This window comes from Chroicocephalus ridibundus, chromosome 6 (assembly GCF_963924245.1).
Source record: "Chroicocephalus ridibundus chromosome 6, bChrRid1.1, whole genome shotgun sequence".
NCBI lineage: Eukaryota > Metazoa > Chordata > Aves > Charadriiformes > Laridae > Chroicocephalus > Chroicocephalus ridibundus.
The window spans coordinates 23,473,799-23,494,736 of record NC_086289.1 but is presented as its reverse complement, the minus strand read 5'-3'; the positions used below and the strand labels follow the sequence as shown (position 1 = coordinate 23,494,736).

General features: G+C 38.9%; 1 protein-coding gene across 2 annotated transcripts in view; it reads left to right on the top strand.

Annotated features, from left to right (window-relative positions):
* The first annotated feature begins 6,629 nt into the window (after positions 1-6,629).
* USP54 (ubiquitin specific peptidase 54) overlaps positions 6,630-20,938 on the top strand; it is a 104,183-nt gene continuing 89,874 nt past the window's right edge. Inside the window, exon 1 of one of the 2 annotated variants that reach the window (XM_063337487.1) lies at positions 6,630-6,719. The gene's annotated coding sequence lies outside the window, so the exon portion shown is untranslated. Of the gene's footprint in view, positions 6,720-17,394; positions 17,414-20,938 lie in introns of those variants that run through there. The other variant, XM_063337489.1, reaches the window with a different exon arrangement.

The following is a 20,938-nucleotide window of genomic DNA, read 5'->3' as shown; positions in this document are numbered from 1 at the left end:
CTAGTTTTTCCTCCTTGTCTAGAAATCCCTGCAACCATATATTTGATTTTTATTCTGTTTGGATAGTTACAAGGTTGGCTTTATTACAGTCCTCTAAAAGGCTACTGCCAGGGCTACCCTGATATCGCTTAAAAATTTACTACTACTACTATTACTACTACTACTACTACTAAGCTGCAGAAGTAATAAGTAAGTAGTTTCCTAACCTTTCTGCTGAAATGGCTAAAGAACATTTATGATATGTCCTATTAAATGATTAAGAAGTATCCATAACTCAGTTCCTATGACTAAAGTTAGAAACATTAAGGTGGTACTTTGAAGAACATTTCAACAAAAATGAAAAAGGTTGTCTTTTTTGACATGCTCCTATAAAGTATTTGAAGTTCGAGTTGAAAATAAACCATTAGAAAAACCTATTTTGTTTCTTTGCATAAAATGGATCCAGGAATTAGTTGAAAAGTCATTTCCCACACTAATTTCCTTATCTAATACCAACATAAATACATGCAAATTTCACTGGTGAAAGACATTTAAATGGGAAATTCTTACATCCTACTAAACTATTAGTTTATTCTGTATTTGATCTCTGTCTGGAGATAAGGTTGCTGTGGGTTTTCCAACACTTTTAATAAATCCAGCTTTTTCAATTGCATTGTAATTAAGAGGGAGGAATTTCTTTTCCAGTTCGAAAAGTATTCTAACTGTATTACAAGAATCCAAGCTCCAAAGAGAATGCGAGAACTTCAGAAAGACAGAGGAAATTTCAGAGAAAACTAGGTGACACTGAGCAAAATATTTTCCCACAAAATATGCCACTTATTGCCTCCCCTTTTCTGACAGGGATTTTAGACTCTTGGAATATGGAATTACATGATTTTTTTACTGTGAAATAGATGATGCTTTCATGGTAAATATGTGAAGAGCAGCAGAAACAACACAGTTTGGTATCTGAATGTCATGGTCTGTTTTCAGTAGCAGATACTCCAGATCATGGTCCAGTTAGACATGTCAAGGTGCAGAGAGGGCTGGCTGCTCCGAGGAGGGGTGAGCCCCAGATGAGCCCAGCACAAGCAGTGCCCTCACCAACCAGCACACAAGCCCACCACATCTGAGCACAGCATCACGACACGGTCCATCACTCATCCCACACATGGGGAGCAGATAAATCAGGCAAGGGGCCTTCCAGGGTGTCTGGTCAGGAGGAAAAGGAGACAGGGCTGGATACAAACTACACTGTGGGTCCAAAGTCCATCTAGGACACAAGCTAGCTACAGCACATATCTCAGGTCCACCCAGGGGACAGAGCCCCTACAACACAGGTCAGACAAGGGCCTCAGACTTATTGAGCTTAAATGGGGTTTCTGGGCCATAAGTGGAGTGAAGGTCCCAGCTAAGGCTGGTCAGGGCAAGTAAGGGCTATTGGTGCACACAAGGCAATGATACCAAAATGTTTGGGAATTCCAACATAATCACAACAATTATTTGAGCTCTACTGGAGCACGTGGGAAAAAAAAGACTAAATAAAACAAGTCTTTAAGCATGCAGGGAAAGTTAAATACTGTGCAGAAAGAGCACAGTGCTCCCTGGTGGTGTATTTTCAAAGTCCCCACGTACAAGGAAGGCAGCATCATCCAGCAAGTAGGTCAAAGGACGGGGAATACACCCAAAGCTCTCACGGGTTCATAATGTACTGTTGGACAAGAGTTTTTGTCTGTGTGCTCCATTATCCCAAACCCTAAATGAGGATAAAAAGTTGCAATGTGCTTGGAATTAGTATTGTATCACTGCAAATTATTAATAATATTGCTATAATCCATACGTGTAAGCTAAGAGGATCCTTCAATTTCGGTAAATCTGCTTAATGAGGCATATAGGTCTTCTTTTGCCAGTACACCTTCAATCTCAAATCCTGTCAAGCAGGATTTATGTGCTTTTGTTTCTAGTACAAAATGGGAAATACAACACTACATTTTGTAGAACAATTCACACTATAGTCTTGCTGTTTACATAGCTTAAAATACATGCTAGTTTAGTCATTATTCAAAGTAACATTAGAAGTAAGAAAAATCAGTAATCCAAATTGTGCCTTAAAAATAATTAATTTCAGTGAGGCTTGCAGCTACTGTAATCAGGGCAGGAGTTTGTCCAAAATGTTCAAATATTTAAGAGGAAGTAAGTAACTGCTCCTGCTCTTTGTTTTCCTTGGGCTATGATGTAGACTCAGGGGAATCGCCTATGTCAGAGAATTATTTATATTGGAAATAAGAGGATTTTATAAGATTTAATTATAGTGAATTTCCCCCACATACTAGGAGCTACAGAATGGAAACTCAGTCATCTGCTTTTAAGCAGGATCATTGCAGTTAGAGATAAAAAAGAACTAACAAATTATTGAGCCCATCCTCCTGTAAAGGCAGGCTACAGTTCCCTCATAGAGGATGTACTGGATATTAAGCTTATACTCCATGGAACAGCAGCCAAAAATCCATTTAATAGAGAGGGGCTGGCCCATGAAAAACAGATTAGATGATAGAATTTTCTGACATTCCAATCTTTCATTCAGAACAAAAGTTATTATATTTTTATTTATTAACAGTGTTATTTTTAGGAATATTATTTTACAGTTTCCAAGCTTTGAAATGCTTATCTCATGTAAGGCAACTTGTATGATAAAGAATCCAAGTCATACTGAAAATGTGTAAAAAATAACACCCATGTTTTAATGTAAAAGGAAGGTGTTTAACAAATCTCAGCAATACTGTCCATAAATATGGACTTATGTTATAAATTCTTGCCTGAAGCTATAGCTGATGGCATAAATATTTGGCAGGTAGTAGCACAGTTGGTATGCTTCTCTGTATTGCACAGAAAATCTTCCACTTGACTGCAATGTATTCCTTAGTCAAAGGGTTTGCATCTCACAATTGTCTCTCTCATGTGAGCAGCTTGCCATTAGTGATGATGATGATATAATTCATACAGCTAACATCTGGGAATTACATTTGATGTTGTTATTGAAAGAGCACTTAGAGGAGATGGCTTTGTCGTTAGGCTTAGTGACTCTCTGAAATAAAAATTGGAACAGTTTCAGGCTGTTGGGAGAATATGGGCTGTGTCTTGTTTGACTTTTTTTTTTAAATCATACTGTGAATACATAAAATTTATTCACTTCTCTTATACAAGATGGCAGGCACCAGACAGACGAGAACCTGAACACGATCATTCTGTTATAGAGCAAAGAGGTCTGCATGTGCCTGTTGCTCCATGGGAAGTGCTGATTTGTGGTGCAAGGCTTGAACATTCACTGCACAAGTTTTTTTTTCCTGCCTAGCTTGTCTGCAAGTATATGTTCTCTTCCACAGACGACTGCCACAGGTGCGATCATCTGGCAAACACCCCACTTCCAAAGGACTGGCCCTTGGCACAACAAGCTGCTGTTATCATTTTTCTGGCAACTTAGGGGGTCCACCGCTGCCCATCAGCAGCACATGTGCTGATTTCTCTTGAAAGAGTATCAGAAAAGTTTGCTGGCTCACAGCACATTAGTACATTTATATGCAATCTCATCTATGCCCAAATCCTCAAATTGCAGGTTACAAACTAGTTTAGACAAGTTGCCTGTTCTGTCTTGGAGATGTGCCTGACCAGGACCACAGATAATCAAACAGAATTTGCAGACACAGGCAGAAGCAAGATTGCACACATTTTGTGAAACCCTACAACTTTTGTGAACTGCTGAGTATGTGGGATTTGAGACTGTTAATTATATTCATGGCATCATATATCTATTAGTGAAAGTCTCTTCAGCTAATGTAATTAATTAGCAGTGCCTTTATGCTATACCTCTTGCTCTCTATGTGTTTAACACACAGTAAGTGTCATCTTCTCTCTGATGACGATCTGCTTGCAGTACAGCTTAAATGATGCTTTAATGAGTGCAAGTACTTGCTCAGGTATATATTGTGTTAATTAACACAAGCAGTAAAGGGAAGAGAACTACATAAACCACTTTGAAGCAATGCTCTTAAATGCAGCCTAATCTCCAGTCAGCTTAATAAACAAATTCTCAGATATAAACTCTTCCTTTAATTTTCAATTATACTTTTTAGAAACATTATTTAAATCAAAAATTTTAATGCACATTTTCCAACCTTTTTGAAGAAAACCTGCAGGCTTTTTTGTTTATTTGTTTTGACCTTTTGCTTAACAATAAAAAACACTAAATAGTTTGTGCAAAGTTTGAATTTTAGGTCTGTCTTTCATTTAAAGAAAATTCCGTCCAATGTACTTTCAGAGAGAACTGACACAAATAAATTTGTAGACAGGGACCACTACCCTTTAAAAATAGGAAGAAGTTACAGTTATAGCTCTAGCCAGAGTCATAACGAACATTTGCCTTTCAAAAACCCACAGTGAACAAATAAATGTAAAATAAGGCTAGATTAATTTATGGTTATAAGTTCTTCTTCTAGTGCCAAACCAAAATAACTATTCTTCTTTGTTCTTCTGTCAAGGCTTACTGGAAACACTTATTTTTGGGAAATTTGGACAAGGAATGCACAACCATAGTACGAAAGGCCAACAAAGGTCTCAACTCTTCCCAAGCTCAGATATGAGCCAAGGGCAGCACCACTGTTTTATTCCAGGTCCCTGCATTTGTAGATGGGGAGAAAAAAACATACAAGGAGGGCACTAACAGCATTGGAAAAGGCTCCCACTAAGCAATGCTTTACTTGTACTCCAAAACATCCCTCTACACAAAAGGGTAAATAAGGACTCTGCAGACTTCCCCTTCTTACTGAGGGAAGCTCCTGCCTTAAGCAACAATCTCATTACACATCATGCACTGCAGGGAAAACAAAGTCGCCCCTGGAAGGAGAAACAAACAAATGAGAAACTTTCTGCTGGCCAGCCTAAGGACAACCTATGGGCCTTATTGCACAGGACCTCCCCTGCTCACAGATGCTATACAAATTCAATTACACTGAAGAGCGCTTTAGTCAAACTCCACAGCGCCTGACTCAGATGAGTAATTACTTCCATATTCTATTATAAAAACAGCCATACTTTAACGGGCCTGAAGCTAGCATGGATTCAGGGCTTCATTATATCTACTATCTCTAAATGTTTCTCTTAATTATCTCTGGTCCCTAAGAGAGGATTGAGGCCTTCCTCATTTGCTCTCTCTCCCAGTACAACTGGCTTTATTCCCAAAGCAAAAGACTGAAATGGGATGGGAAGCCACAACAAGTAAACAAGCATTCTTCCAAAGGCACAAACTTTTTTTGGGGTATTATTGTAGTGGTGTTAGAAATGCTACATTAACAGCAGCAGCACAAACAGTATTGCAGACACCTGTATATACAAACAGTATGTTTTAAGTGTTTGCTCTGGGCAGAACAAGAGGTAGTCCCAGTCCTTCAGGCATACCACTGACGGTATACCTGAATTATCAGAAATACATCTTTCAGATACAGAACATTATGCATCAACTCACTTCTTGTATGTAAAGATGGGGTTCAACAACTGGATAAAAAGAACTTCCTCCACAACTTACAGAGCTGGTGGCACTCCTTTAAGGACTGTTACAAAAGGCATATCTCTAAGATGTTGGGAACACTGAAATACAAGGGCAGAAAAGAAAGTGTGTTAGCCCTCATATCTTCATTGTTCAGTCTGAGCAATTAATTACATTGTTTATCCAGGCTGCTAGCACTGAGATACCAACTGCTCATGGAAATGTCAGTCCCCCAGTAATCTCCGGGCTCTCTCTACACACGATCCGGAATTCACAGGAAAGGACACACTTATTTCCGTGGGCTTGAAAAGAGTTTCTTGGATACCAGCAAAAATACTGCTACTCCAGAATTAACATTATTACCAGCACTCTGCAATGGTGACAGGAAAATCACATACTGCAATGTGCAGATCATGCAGTTCAGGGAATCTGAGTTAATAATTTCATACACTGCCTAGTAGTCAGAAAATCAAAATACAAATTTGTAGATTTTATTTGAATTTTCCTAGATCCTGAGATGGTCTAATTCACACCTGAAGTACTTGGACAGATGATGAACCTAACATGTTATGGGTCTAACCTGTGAGGAAACCCAGCTCTCGCATAAACTACAAGTAAACTTTGCTAGATATGAATGTACTGGACTGTTATTTGGCTCCAGCCATATCCCACAGCCATCACAGCCTGTACTTTGCAATTGTCCCTACCTGGCAAGCCTCGACCCCTGCCACCTTTGCAGAGCCAGGCAGTTTACCGGGACTCAGGCAGCCACACACCCCCAGAATTATTCCTAGCTACGGCCTGGCTTCAGGCTGGGCCTGGGGAAGAGCTCTACAGGCTGCCGCCTAACGAGGGGGTTGGTTAAACACACCGGAGACCTCTCGCCCCTTCTGGGACGGGACATCGGGTTAGGCCGACTGCCCTCTGAGACGCCCCCACCCAGGGTAGGGCTGCCCTGCACTGAGGGAACGAGAAATGGCGGTGGAGATACCAGACCAGCCCGAAGCTGGCCGTGCTCCCTCAGCCCTCTCGCGAGAGGAGGCGCCCCCCGCCGCCAGCGGCGCGGCCCGCGGCTCTCGCGGGAAGATGGCGCCTCTCGCGAGAGGCGGCGGCCGCGGCTGCCCGTAGCTATAGCAGCGGGGGATGAGGGCGGTCTAGGGGAGGGGACGTTGCGCTCCGCGGCGGGACTCGATGCCGGCAGGTAGGGACTTACTGAACCGCCGCTGTGTTCTCCCCTTGTGCCGGGTCCCGCTGCGGCTGTCTGGAGCTGTCCTGAGCCGGGCGGCAGTGGGGCCGTGGCTCCGGCGGTGGGGCGGGAGGGCTCGATTCCCTCAGCGGCACGGGCGGGCTGGGCGAGCGGCCGGGGCAGCCTGTACCGCGGGGCTGTCAGCGGCAGGGTCCTTGAGGGGCGCGGCGGGAACCTCGGATCCACCGCTCTGGGTAATGCTTAGGGCTTCTTTCATCCCGTCCCGTCCCCTCAGGGAAAACACCAACCCAGCCGTTAACCGGTTGCTCGCTCCGTGAGCCCGGAGGCCCGCCGGCGGCTCTCCCAGCTCTCTAGAGCGCTGCCAGCCCCGTGTGCCCGCACGGCCTGGCCCTAGCCCACGCGTGGGTAGGCTGCGGCCGGCAGCCGTTCGGTGCTGAGGTTCCGCCGGGGCCCCCGGGGCCTGACCTCCGGCGTGGTTGTCGGTGAAGGACCCCCCTGCCTGCCTCAGCTGGAGCAGAGGGACGGAGCAGCAGGTACGGGAAAAGGGATATGGGATGCTAAAAAGGCCCTTTGTCAGCAGGGACCTTTGAAATTAGCATCGCTGACGCTGTAGTGTCAGTATATTTAACTGACATCTAACAACTTATGTTGTTATATGTAAATAACTCAGATGCGATCAACTGCCATTAAAAGTTAAAGTTGTATCGAAGCTGTTGGTTAGAAGAAGCCATTCGGTTATAGTATTACATGTGCTATGCTGGTCCAAGGTAGGCAAAAGCATGTGCTTTTTTTTTTTTAATAAAAAGCAGAAGCTGTTTGCTTTTCCAGGACCTGATCCCGCTTGAGACCCCTCATTCAGTGGGAGGATTATAAGTGAGGATTCATGAGAATTACAGCCCTAAATAGAAACCACAACAATATACACCTTCTGCTTTCAAAAAAAGTTTCAGACACAATGGCTTTCTGGTCTTTCAGCTCTGTGAAGTTGTTGTGAGTATTGTAGTGGCTGACTGTGCGTGTGAAAAGAATTCAAAGAGCTTTTCAGATTTCAGGACAAATTCTGAGTGTTATAACCATGGAAAAAATACGCATGTGAAATGGGAGGAAAAATAGTTGTGGAATTTCTCATGCAGTTTGAAAGAAAGAAGTATGTACTGAAAACAAACCTCTAAGCTTGTGCTGCTCTTCAGACTTGAAAATCTACAACTGAAAGGTTATGTGCTGCAATATACTTGAATAGCAGTGTTGGAAAACAATAGCAACATAGATAGTCTTGTGCTTGTTTGCAGAGGGAAAGAAAGTACTGCTGTGCTGAGAACTAAACTGGTGAGGTAATACATAACTTGAACAAAATAATTACCAAAAATGTATTATGGACTACAAAAAATTTGAATGAGCCTTTTGAAATCTGTTTTCATTTAGGAAGTAAGAGAAATAATTATAATTTCACTAGATGGGATACTCTTTAAATTCTATTCGAGTGCCTAATCAAGAGTATATCTAATCAAGCATGCTGCATATCATTCAGACTGAATTAAGTGGGAGCCTTTTCTTTTTCTTTTTTTTTCTTTTTTTTTTTTTTCTCACCTGGGTGATGCCAGCCAGGAAGCCTTTTACTACGCTGTTCTTGGGGTGAGGTGAGGGGGAAAAGTGAACTTGATTTGTCCAGTACAGACAAAGTTACAGTTATCTCAGAGAATTTATAAATTTTGCTTTCTTTATGCTAGTGACATCTTTAAAAAGCATTTCAGTTCATTTCTTTCAGTTGTTGCAGGTAAAAATTATGTCAGTTCTTCTTTCTGTTCTGGGTTAACAGTCTATTTTGAGACTGTAGTCACGAGTTCATTAAAAAGGATAATGGGAATTTAAATCCTTCTTTATCCAGTCCTGGTGATGTTATTAGGCATTAAGCCTTCTTATGCGAATTTTCATGGAGAGTACATAGAAGAGAAAGTGTGTTTATTTCTCATTCTGTGGAGCTTCAAAAACGTTACGTAGGGATGAAAGAATAGTGGCAGAGCTCTTAGGTATCACATTATTGTAGTTACAGTAGGTTCTGTCCACACTAATCAGAATTTAGTCTCTGTTGTGTTTGAGTGCTCTATAAACATATCTATATAAAGAACAGTTGTGGCTGTCCCAAATGTCTTTTGATGCAACTCTGCAAAATGCAGCAGGTGATATAAAAAGGAAACTGAGGCAGGAAGATGAAAGAATTAATAACGAATCGCAGCTATTCTTTTTTTAAAACTGCTTATGTTACTGTTCAGAACCAATAAAAGTCTAAGTCTTATAATAAATGTCCCTATTGGCACCTGTAGAACTTATTAGTCTTTTCATTTCTCTCATGTTAAATTTAAATCCCTTACACATCCTTTAGTTTCCTAACATATGTTCCACCCACATTTATTCAAACAGTTTAGTTTAATTTGTTCTCTGAAATACTCCGCTTCTTGCCTTTGTCTAAACTTTTGCCTTTTAGCAGTCACCATTCCAAAGTTATTGTGTATTTCTGTCACTGAAGGTCATTTCCTAGCACAGCTTTGCAGAGTTTGATGGCAGAGAGGAGTAGCAAGAAATCTTGTTACTGACTGTCAAGGAATTTTGATCATCTTGCATGGATCTCTCTATTGTTAACTGCTACTTAAAGAATAGGTAGTCTTTAATCTTTAAGATTTTGCCTTCATCTGTAGGCAGCCCCCTTTCCTAGGCTTGCACCCTGTGTGTAAGACTGCTAGGAGGAGCCATCATCTGGCTGCAGCCTGGACACTTTCAAAGGCAAGTGACACAGTCTATAGGTCTCTTATTGTGTCTCTTGACACGCAAGTTTACTATGCAGTTTATTGCTTCTTTTGTCCCCGTTATGTCACTCGATGCATGGGTTTCCTCTTCTTTGACCTGAGAAAATTAAAAGGTTTGGGTGGATCTCACCCACCATTGTCTATGGGACACAGGACTAGTGTTTGGCCAAACTAGGGCATCACTTGGCTATGCTACTCTGATTTTATAGCAATAGACTACATGTCAGCTCAGTCATTCAGCTTACTGAACTTATGTGCAATCATTCAGTTGTGAAGTTAACCTGTTGTGGCTTTCCTAAAGTTACAGTAGGTATTCTATTTCTGGAGTTGTTGAAAAAGGAAGGAGAAACTTCAGTATGTTATCAACACCTTAGTAAAACCCAAGGAACCCACAAGGAAAGTGGGAGGCTCTTAAGTTATTTTTTCCATGCTTTCCAAGATTTGTGAGCTGTATGTCTTCTGTTCTAGTTTTAAATGTTAGAAGTGATGTTTCGTGTTCATACAGTGGAAAACTTCCAGTAGATTGTGTTTTCTAGTGCCCTAAACATGTGAAGTAAAGGTGATCTTGAAAGATGCTGTATCAAAACTTGCTGTCTCTATTCACTTCTGTAGCGTTTATCACTTGGTAAAATGGAGAACTGTGGTACCTGCAGAGCATTTGCTGTGACTGTTGCCAAACTATTTAAGAGGCAAAGGAAGAGGCTAGACTTACGGTTTTGAGGCTTAAAACCGTTTTTGTTCAAATCATGAAAGCATCCAGAAAGTTATGTGCTGTTATGGACTAATCTGTACATTTTCTGTCTAACATTTATGACAAAATACTGTAGAAACGTGACTTCTCCAGTATAATTCATAGTAACTTGTAAATAAATCAGTTTCTGAATTAAACCCATCTGCAGGGAATACAATTCTTAAGCATTGCTGCTACAAGTGGTGTTCGAACATTTTCGCTACAAATACATCATGACAACATGGATATTAAATTTTACATTCCTTTTATAGAGCACTGTGAACATTTTCATCAAAACCTTCAGCCTTATGAAAGGCATCTTTGAACAAGATATCGAAAGAAATCTTTAGCAGCACTGTGAAATTTCATTTTTAAAAACCTCATAGTGGTGTTTCTTCTTTCTTGTCTTCTTTCTTTAGTACCAGAAAACCTGAAAGCTTTGTACTGGTACAGAGGTAATTATAATCGGATATCTGAGAGGAAGAAGTAATCTTTATGCACAGAATGATATGCTGTGCTACTGGTGGTGTAATTTTCACTGTTCCTCTGGCACTCTCTCTAGGTCCTGGTCTGGAGATGGTGCCCGAGGAGTAAGAGATTACTTTTGTCTCTGTTCAATTTTTTGTTACTTTGCTGAGGTGAAGTTGTTTTCAGGAGTGCAAATTGTAATGGTGAATTTTGAGTTTGATGGGAACTGGACTGAGCCTGACAAATCAATTTGCAAAGGCCAGAGCTGTCAGATGATAATAGCTTGCCTTCATTACCCACCAGTTTAGGTTTGAACCAATGACCTAGAGGTGAAAAGCTCAGTATTGCATTACCGATCCTCTGATCTATCCATATGTTCTCTTGCTTAAAGTCCCTGTAGTCCTCTTAAACAGAACATGCAGTAAATATTGAGCATCGTTTGCACTTGTAAATACTAGAACAGTGTCCATTCCAATTGTCTGCTGTGCCTGTGAGGACACTGAAGTTAAATATAGCAACAATTTCTTACACTCTCTTGCTTTCCATGAGAAACCCTCATACAAATCTAACCATATGGCAAAGCCCAGCATTATCTTAAAACCATTAACGAAGAACCTATTGCTACCATTAACATGAAAATGAATCCACAGCTCTAAGTAGTGTACTGGGAGTTATTAATAACCTCAGGCTGCTGCTAAGAAAATGAACTTAAATGAAATATCATTAGGAGCTGAGTCATCCCACCAACACTTCTGCATGTTGTATCCAGGTTTGTATTTATCTATGGAAGCCTTTTCAGAGCATATTATCATTATTGCATGCCTACTTTGTTTGTTCTTCATTGAGTATCTTCATTGTGCTCAATGGTTTAAAAAGCGTAATGGAAAATGATTTCCATGGATTTCATAAATTAGATTCAGCAAAATATTTGAAATAAGCTGATAGGAGCGCATAATCCATTTTCCCATTCGTTCTGAGGTAAGATGTTTCTAGGCAACCTACTTAGCAGGAGGAGGTCAAGAAATGTAAATACATGTCCAAGTTATTCTCAGTTTGTGAGGCTATTAAAACAAGTTACTGCTTGCAGGTCATAGTTTCTGTGAGCTGCAGAAATAATAAAATTTACATTTGTATGTATTTGGATTGTCTTTTTATCTCCTTATCCCTCCTCCTCCAGTCCTTAATCCCATTCTCCTCCATAACAAGGGACAGTGCTGTAGATAGTCTGTACTGATTGACCTGCTGCCAAATCAAATATATGAGATGAATTTTCCTCCTTTCCCCTCACTGAAAGTGCAAATTGGGTCTTTTTCCTCTACCTGACCATCAATTTTCATGTAGTCTATAGGAACATAATTATTTTTGAGATCTCTGTGGTTTTTATTTCAGAATGTTGGAAATTGGCCAACTGATTCAAAAGGTGTTGGAAGAAAACTGATTTTGGTCAGATGCTTCTGTGGGCAATAGAAATAATTTGCTGCCTAGTTACTAATGAAACGAGGCTTATGATCATGCTGTCCGATGTATCCTTGGTCCCATTTGTTTTCTCCCCCTTTTTCAGTTAGAGCACCCCACTTAGAGCAGTATCTTTCTTTTTAGCACAGCATTTCTGGTATACAGGATGCGATCCATATCTGTTTTGTCATTTTTTTTTCCCACTCCTTTGATTGCACTGCACTGATTTCCCAGTGGTTCTGTCATTAAAAGCAAAATGATTGAATTCTCAGGGTTTTTTTTGAGAATTGGAGAAATCAGGTTTTTAAAACTCGTAGATATAAATTGTGAATGTTTCCTTCTTTTGAACGTCTCTCCAAGCTTGAAATGATACCATTTTCTGTCGCAGATAAGACTTCAGTGAATTGTGGTTGGCTGTAAAAGTGTGACAGGACGTGAACCCCGGTGATCTTTTTTGCTTAATTGTTTTGCAATAGGCCCTGACTTGTTAGGTTCTGCCATAATTGATTTGATGCGTGGATATGGTCAAGCTTGCAGTCCTTGAGTTTGAAGGCTAGAAGCCTGGCTTTTGGAATGGCTTTCCCTTGTCGTCTTTTATAGCTCCAAAAATTCAGACAGTTAAAGCTCAGCTGCTTTCCTATACTGTTTAAATCGGAACAGTTAATGTGGGTTTATAGTAGATGTCTATTTTTAAAATGTAGTCAAGCTTACAAAATGGTATAAACACTTTTTGGCACAAAGGTAGTTTGTTTTTTTGAGTTATGTACATTGCAAATAAGCAGTAAGTAATTGCTGGTTCAAAGGTTAATAATGCTAAAGACGGAAGTAGGTAGGATGAACTATAATAATGATTGCATATTAATGTCTTATCTAGAATTCTTTTTTATGGTACAGTTTGGCTCGCCAAAACTTATACAGAAGTATACGCTGCATACTGTGTGTGTGGGGAAGGGAACAGTTCGCATATGAGAAGCCTATAGGGAATCAAGGGGAAAAAAGCTTTTTCTTTTGCCCTTTTTTTTTTTTTTTGCTTTTTTTTCCTGCTATCTTAATGAAATTTGTTACAGCATTTTACACTCTTGAGTAAAGTCCAGCTAGCTTGTTCTTTTCTAATAGTTGGTAAAATGTAAATCAGTACTTTGTAGTAGGTAATGTTTGGTGCATGCAATTCCTATGTTTTTATTTTTAAAAAATGGTATGCGATTTGTTACATTTTGACTTTTGAAAATAATGAATGGACTAAAAATATGTAAGAGTGATTCAGACGTGGGAGACTGTTTGAAGAGGAGGAATCTTCTGTAAGTATTTCCACAAAATGTTAAAATAAATGTATTTTAGGAAACAGTTAATCCATAAAGTGTGTCACAAAGCAGAGGATAGCAAAAGACTTGCTGATCCTCCAGCTGGTATTCCCAGTAAAATGAACTTATAAATGGATCAATAAACAACAGCTAATGCATCTCAGCATATCGGTACATGAGCTGTACTGTTACACAGAAACAAGTTAATGTCCTCACTGGCTCTGCATGTTATTCAAGAAAATAGGTCATGATGGGGGAAAGGGAGGGAAAATTTAAAAAAAAAAAAAAAAAAAAAAGAGGGGAAAAAAAGTGTTGATTATATACTTTACCTGTTCCCTGAAACTCTTCCATTATACTGTACCTGAGGCATGCTAATAAATAGACAGCAAAGCTTCATAAAACTTGTGATTAGTAAACTGCAGCATTCTCTGTGATCTCTATTATGGACGCTGTTATGCACAGCAAATCTATACAGTACTTATATTGTAATAGATGATATCTGGGGAGTTTATATATATACTTTTGAAGTATGTTAAAAAAAGGCGTTGCCAACAAACCCAAATCCTTTGATTATGGATGCCTCATAGATTTTTAAATTTAGGTTTGTGTATTTTTCTCAAAGAGAACCAGGAAAGAATGCTGCAGTGTGAGCTTGTCAGTGCTGCAGGATGAACGACAGTTTTTATTGAAAGTGTTGGTTTGGTTTTAAGGTGCTCCTAATTTGTTTAAATTCTTGAAGCTAGACAACTTCCACAAATTTTTCAGCAAAGCTTTTTAAAACATTATTTTAGACATTTCTCTTGAAATGCATTGTTTCAGGAGAGGATGGGTAAGGAGAGAATATAATTTTCCTGTTAGCAAAAAGGTTTTATATTATCTTCTTTTAGATAGCTGGGTTTAAGACTGTTGGTTTGATATGGAAATAGCCATCTTTTGAGAAGAAATACATTCTGTAGTGCAAATGTGTTTTCTTAAAGGGATCTTCCTTTTGGGAAGAGATAGAAAGGTAGTTTAATTAATTTAGTAATGTATTTCTTCTGTCAGTCCATTTACATTTGTTAATAATTATAGCAGTCATATTCAGCAGTATAATTATCACATAAATTAAGCTATTTACCACCTCTCCGTTGTGTTTCTCTCTGTTCAGTTTTTGCTTGTCATGGGTTCTCCTCTGCCTGTTTGTTTGGTATCGCAGCTGCAGCGTGGAAGGGTACCTGGGCAGTTCCACTGTATTCAAGTCTTGCTCTGGTAGGAGCTGGCAGTGTTCATAGGCGGAAGATGGTAACGTCTTGTTATTTCTACCAGAAGAGAGAGCTTCTCAGGCTTAAGGACGAAGAGTGACATTTTCAAGATGAAGTTGTTTTTTCTGACTGTGTAGCTCCAGGAATGTTTCTAGGCTGAAGCAGCAGTACTAGCAAGATCTTATTTTTCAGGATTATTCCACAAAGGAATACGTGAGGTTTTGTGAGAGAAAATGTGGAAAATGTGTGACTGTTGCAGTGTCATGCCCAACTGAATTGCTTCATTCTGCTGTGAAAAATATTACTTCAAGTATCAATTACAAAATTATATCACTTTTTTTTCCTCTGATAAGGAGTATATGTACTGTTTTGCAGGAGTTAGGATTGATACGTCATTTATCAATAAATTTTAACCTTTGATATATTTTATCTCATGTATGCATAGTAAATAAATGAAAAAAAAAAAGTAAAATTGTTTGCACAAGAATCCAGAGCCTAAAATAAGATTTCTAATTAATCCTGAACTCTTTAAACATCTTCTGATGATTTTTTAAATTTGGATTTTCATAGCAGAAAGCATTAAATACTAATTTGTTTTAGTATAGTTTTACTTCAAATTTAGCCGTCTCTGGCAGGTCTGAAAATGGTTATGCTAGCTGTAGTGGTTCTTTCCTCATTTTTCTACCCTCCCACTTCATTTTGATGGTATAAATTAAAAAATTGCAACAATATTCCAGATTGTTCCTGGGCTTTTTTTCTTATTCCAGCTTGTCTGGAATTCATTTGAGTAATGACATGAGTGCCAAATGCCGGGGCCCATATTGTTATCCAAAGATGTGAAGGAATTATGATATTCATCTTGTCTGTAATTGCGAATGGCCTTGAATATTAATAACATCCAAATTTCAATAATTACTTCAATAAAACAATGGAAGTGTTTTTGAGGCGAACTCTGAGAATTTTCAGTGGCAATTCCTTGTTTTCTACATATTAAATTTTCACTACTTCTTTGTGAGATACTGGCCTGTTGTGCTGATCTGGAAGTGCCATAAGTCTCTGTTTTTATATAGGACGTAATAATGTTTTCATTTGTCCAGTCATATTAATGTCCCCATTCGCTTTGTGAAAATCACTCATAAATAAGCAGTAGGAACTTTCATCATGAAGCATGTGAAGGATGTTATAAATTTGTGGACGTAAATTAAAACAAGAAAGGTTCCAACTGATTGTAAGGAAGACTGTTTTTTTTTTTTTTTTTTCTTCATTAGGACAGTCATGCATTTGAATGAGAGGCGGTACAGTTTCCATCCTTAGAGGATTTTAAGACCCAACTGGGTAAAACCCTGAGCAACCTGATGTGACCTCTTGGTTGTGCTTAGAGCATGAGGTTAGACTAGAAGCCTCCTCTGAGGTCCTTTCTAGCCTCAGTTATTCTGTGATTCTGAGTTACTTGTTGATCGCTCTCATCTTCTTCAGCATTCTTTGTTCTGAACGGCATGAGCTGATCATTTGGAATGCTCAGTAAATTCCTTCAGTAAGAGTGGCATCACACGAGACTGAAGAATTAGAAGCATCAACTCTGGAAGAAAAGGAGTGCAGAGAAATTGTTCTCCAACTGTCCTGAGAAGCGGCTGAGGCTGTGGGCATGTTAACACCTGCTTTGAAGAATATTTCTGTGAAGATTTGGTATAGATCAAGCCATTTTCCTAAGAGGGCTTAACCAAACTATGAAATACCATGTTCCAGATTTTAATAAATTATGGAGGAACTTGACTAAGCAAACACTAAGTTTTGTGCAAGAAATAGAGGATTCTGACACATATTGCAAAATATTCAGAACAGATTCTAGCTGTTGGTAGGATATAGCATAACTTAGATATAATGCACATAAGAAGAATTTGAGCAAGGGAGCCAGCACACTCTTTCTCCTGATGAAACTGAGACAAAACTTCAGACCTACCAGACGAGTTTAGCAGATTTACCAGATTTGTTTTTAAGCAGGAAGTCACCAAAGCACCATATAATGTGCCTGTTGCTGAGCTTGTTGCTTCAACTAAACTTTTTTTCTTTCTCATTTTTTTTTGTTGTTGTTACTGATATAAACAAAGACAGAAAGAGGCCAAAAATAAATTTTGTTTAATTGCAGTCAGCTGTTAAGCAGACTGAACTGCATAAATCTTTCTAAAAGAATAGCATTGTCAGTTACTTTTCAGTCTTTTAGAAGAAAGAAATGATGCATTTAGATTTTAAAAAAAATCTCTTCATGGGAATTATTTTTTTTGAAACTGTGTAAAAAAAATCCTTTTGTCGTCAGAGTTATGTCATGAGAAAGGAAAAATTATAGAAACTATAATTTATGCCTCTATAGTGTAATTAGTATGTTTTTATGAAGAGGTTAATACCTGCTTAAAGTTACAGCGGGGAGGAAGAAATCTTATTTCTCTATCCAGTAGTAATATTTTCTTCATAAAACTGGTCCTAGACTTAACTGAGGTCAGTTTTGATTTAAATACCCATTTTACATTTCAGTGTTATCCTTTGGTGTTGGAGGAAGATCAAACAGTTGATTTTCATTTATGTATTTTTAAGGAGAGCTCCAGGTTCGGGCCCTGACTGCTGCAGCAGAGCTGCTAGTGCTGTGTAGTGGTGTTCTGCATGGCCGCTCCAGTTTGCCAAATTACTTTGATATGAGGTAGGTGCTGGCGATGTTTTCTAGTGTGAATGCCAAAGTGAGATCCAGCTGCTTGTTTTGGACTGCGCACAGTTGGTAACAACTGAAAAGCAGTTCAAGAAATAGCTTGCCCTTCACTTTCCCCCACAATGATCTTATATCTGTCCTCCCCCACGACGACTGTAGGCAATAAATAGAATTTTAGCACATAAATTAATGTTCGAAATTTCCTTCCTCTACCCATTCCCATTATTTAGGTGTGTAGTCATGCAGTTTTAATTCTGCCAACATTCTTTGTTCTTAAAAAAAAAAAAAAAATTAAACCAAAACAAAAAACCCAACAACTACTGAATACAGAGGAAAGCGGTGTCAAATGAAATGAAGGGTCTTCCATTCCCCCCTTTTTTATGAGTATTAAACTGTTTGGTTAGTGTGGGTTTTTTAATTAGTTTATTTTTTGTTTGTCAGAATGGGGAGAAGTTGCCTTAGCTGCTTACCAAAAGACTTTCTGTTGACTGGTAATATTATCACATTAATCAGAAGCAGTGGTGTTGATTTTGAGTCCGTTAAGGACTGGTGAAGGGCAGCTCTGGGCTGCTCGAAAGAGGTTGTGGAAGACTCTTGATCTTCAGGAGCGAGATGAACCCTCAGTCCCTTTTAATGAAAGACAGGATTTTTACCTTATCGTCATCTGTAGGTGCCCTAGCTCAGGGCAGCATGAAGGCTCTTGGTTACTAGTTCTGTCTTTAATAGTGCTATCCTCAATCCTTCATCTCACAAGCAATTTACCTCCTCAGAAAAAAAAGAAATAGTAATACGATGTACTCCTTGAACAAGAAGTCTGTTTGCAGCAGTAGCTGATATGTAGAACTTTCCATTACTCTACAGAGGATTTTTCTTCTGTCTGTGCACTTCTGGAAAACCGTTCTTTGTGGTTTTCCAATCAGCTTTCACAGAAGTTTCTATTATTGATCTTGTAAAACCATAATAATACTGATGGAGCGCTACACATATCAGTCTAGCCAAAGCCAATCACTTGAATTCTGGCTTTTGAAACATGTATGCTTGTAACTTTCTGTATTAGTAGGAACTTCTGGAAATGCTAATGGTCAAACAGGTGTTCACATCAATTTTTTTTCTCCCGTTTGGGCTTTACAAAACAAATGACATGCCTGCAAAGTCTAATTACTGAATAGTTTCTTCAAGTGTTCAGCACTGTTTTCAGGCTATAATTATCCAAATGACTTTAGAGAGGGGAAAATTATATTCTTCTGCCTTAACAGCATTCACTTAAATGTCTTGATTTATGAATCTGGGGGCAGAGGGGGTAGTATGTGTATGTGTTTGCCTGTCATCTGCATGTTCCTTGGGAAATGCAGTGCCAAATCCAGTGCCTTTCTCTAAGCTTATGTGGACTTAATGTCACAACTCGTTTATCTTCTTGCCCTGTTGGCAGATTGAGACCATTGAAATCATGGTTTTGAAAATTGGAAGTTGGAATAAGAAAACTATCACTGCCAAAAATCCATTGGATGTTTTTATAAAAAAAGAAAAAAACCAACCAAACAAAAAAACCAAAACAAAACGAACAACTATCTTCCTGTAGGAAACACCATCATTTTTGTGTACTTTCAAGGCAAAATTGCTTTGGAGATCCTTTAGTTGCTAGGGAAATTTTTTTTCTGTTCGAGTAAGATTTTATCAATGCATGCTGGTACTGCAGAAATTATTTGGAATGTAGACTAGGATAATGTAGAGCAGCATTTGTCTTCTTTTTAATGATGTCTGTTCTCCTGCTTTCACAGCTGGAGTAACCTCTCTCTTGCAGACAGAAGTTTCTCCCAGGAGAGAATTTCTGCGACTTCGGTGGCTGTTGCCACCTTAGGCAGCAACCCAGGCTTGGAAATACAGACATTATTACAGCTGGAATCAGTCCTGTTTTCTTACGCTGTTTGAATTTTAGCCTTGTGAGTCTCTTATTCCCATTGAATGAAGTAGCAGAAAAATATGTTTGCTGGTACCTTCAGATTTCTGGATGCAGCCAGGATGCCAGCATTGAAAGCTTTGTGTTATGAATGATACAGGTTTTATATGTCACTTGGCTGCATATTTAGTTATGTTTTGATCAGAAATATAACTCTGCCCAATAGAAAAGACGATCAGGTAGAATTGCTAGGCAAAGTATTAGAATGCTTTTTCGAAATGGTGCAAATTTGCAAGATGTACTAATAATTAAATAAACAATATCTATTATGTAAGTAATTGGAAATAAATTGATGTGCCTTGCATATTTACACTTTATGCACCTCTTTAAGTCCAATGACATTGCTCGCTTACTCAGCTCTTTCAGATCCTTTGCAGTAAGGAGAAGAAAAATACAGAGGAAAACAGAAGAATTTGAGTCTGATGTTTTGGTTTCAAATATTCGTGAGCCTTAATACTGAGTTTGCTCATTACATTCGGTCTTCCTGACCATCTCAGTGAAAAACATGAGAGCTCCCATGCGGAGTTAGACCGAGTTGGTTTTTTTGTTCATGTGGTCCTTTAGTTTGGTGTTTGTTTTTTTTTTTTTTTTATTAATTGTTTTGGTTTCTTAGGAAGGATTTTGGCTAGGGTTACATCATTTCTATTGGTCAAGCAGTGTCAACTGTGGCCTAAAGAAAACACATAGAGAAAGACTATGGAAGAAACAATGCAAGCCTAAAATGGGTCTTTCCGTGTTTGTTTTTTATCTTTTCAAAGGTCAGTAGTTAAGGGGTATCAAGAACTAGATCTAGATAACAGTCTGTAATTGCCTCTGATTGACCTGTCCTCCATTAATAAATCTAGTCTTTTTTAACTAAATTTTATTTTGACATAGGCAATGTTCTGTGGTAGGGAATTCCACAATTTATGTACTGTATAGTAAATTGGTATCTCTATATTTGTTTTTAAACCTGTTGCCTTGTAATTTCTTTGCTTTCCAGATTATAGTATTGTGAGATAATGCGTAATCACTTGTGATATAGAGACCTCTATTGCAGCCCCTTTGTTCCCTTTCTACCTACCTGGTCTCCTTGTCTTCTTTTGCTGTATCTTTTGTGGCTCTACCTTAATATTTCAGGGATGTGGTGGCAGGAATTATATATAATAGTCAAGCTTTAGAAGCATAATGGATTTACACAAATAATACTTGGGGTTTTTTTGTGTGCCCCAGGAAGATCTTGGTGAAGTCTGTGTACAGAACCATCTGGTGGTCTACAGTCCTTGATACACAAAAATTTTTTGCACTCTTATCCAAAGCGTTTGACTGCAGCTTTGCTCTTTGTGGGGGAGGTTAGCCCTTGCTGGGAGTATATTTGTGTTTAATGATCCCATTGTGTTCTATGCAGTTGCACAGCTTTCTAGGTTGCTTGTGGAAGGTGTTTTTAGTGAGACAGTATGTTGTTTAACTTCCTTGGTCTTTGCCTGGCTCTAGATTAATTCTTGCTTTGCCCAATTAAGCAGGGATAACAAACATCTGTGTCTGCAGAAGTAATAATGTTGGCAAAAGTTATGTGTACTCAG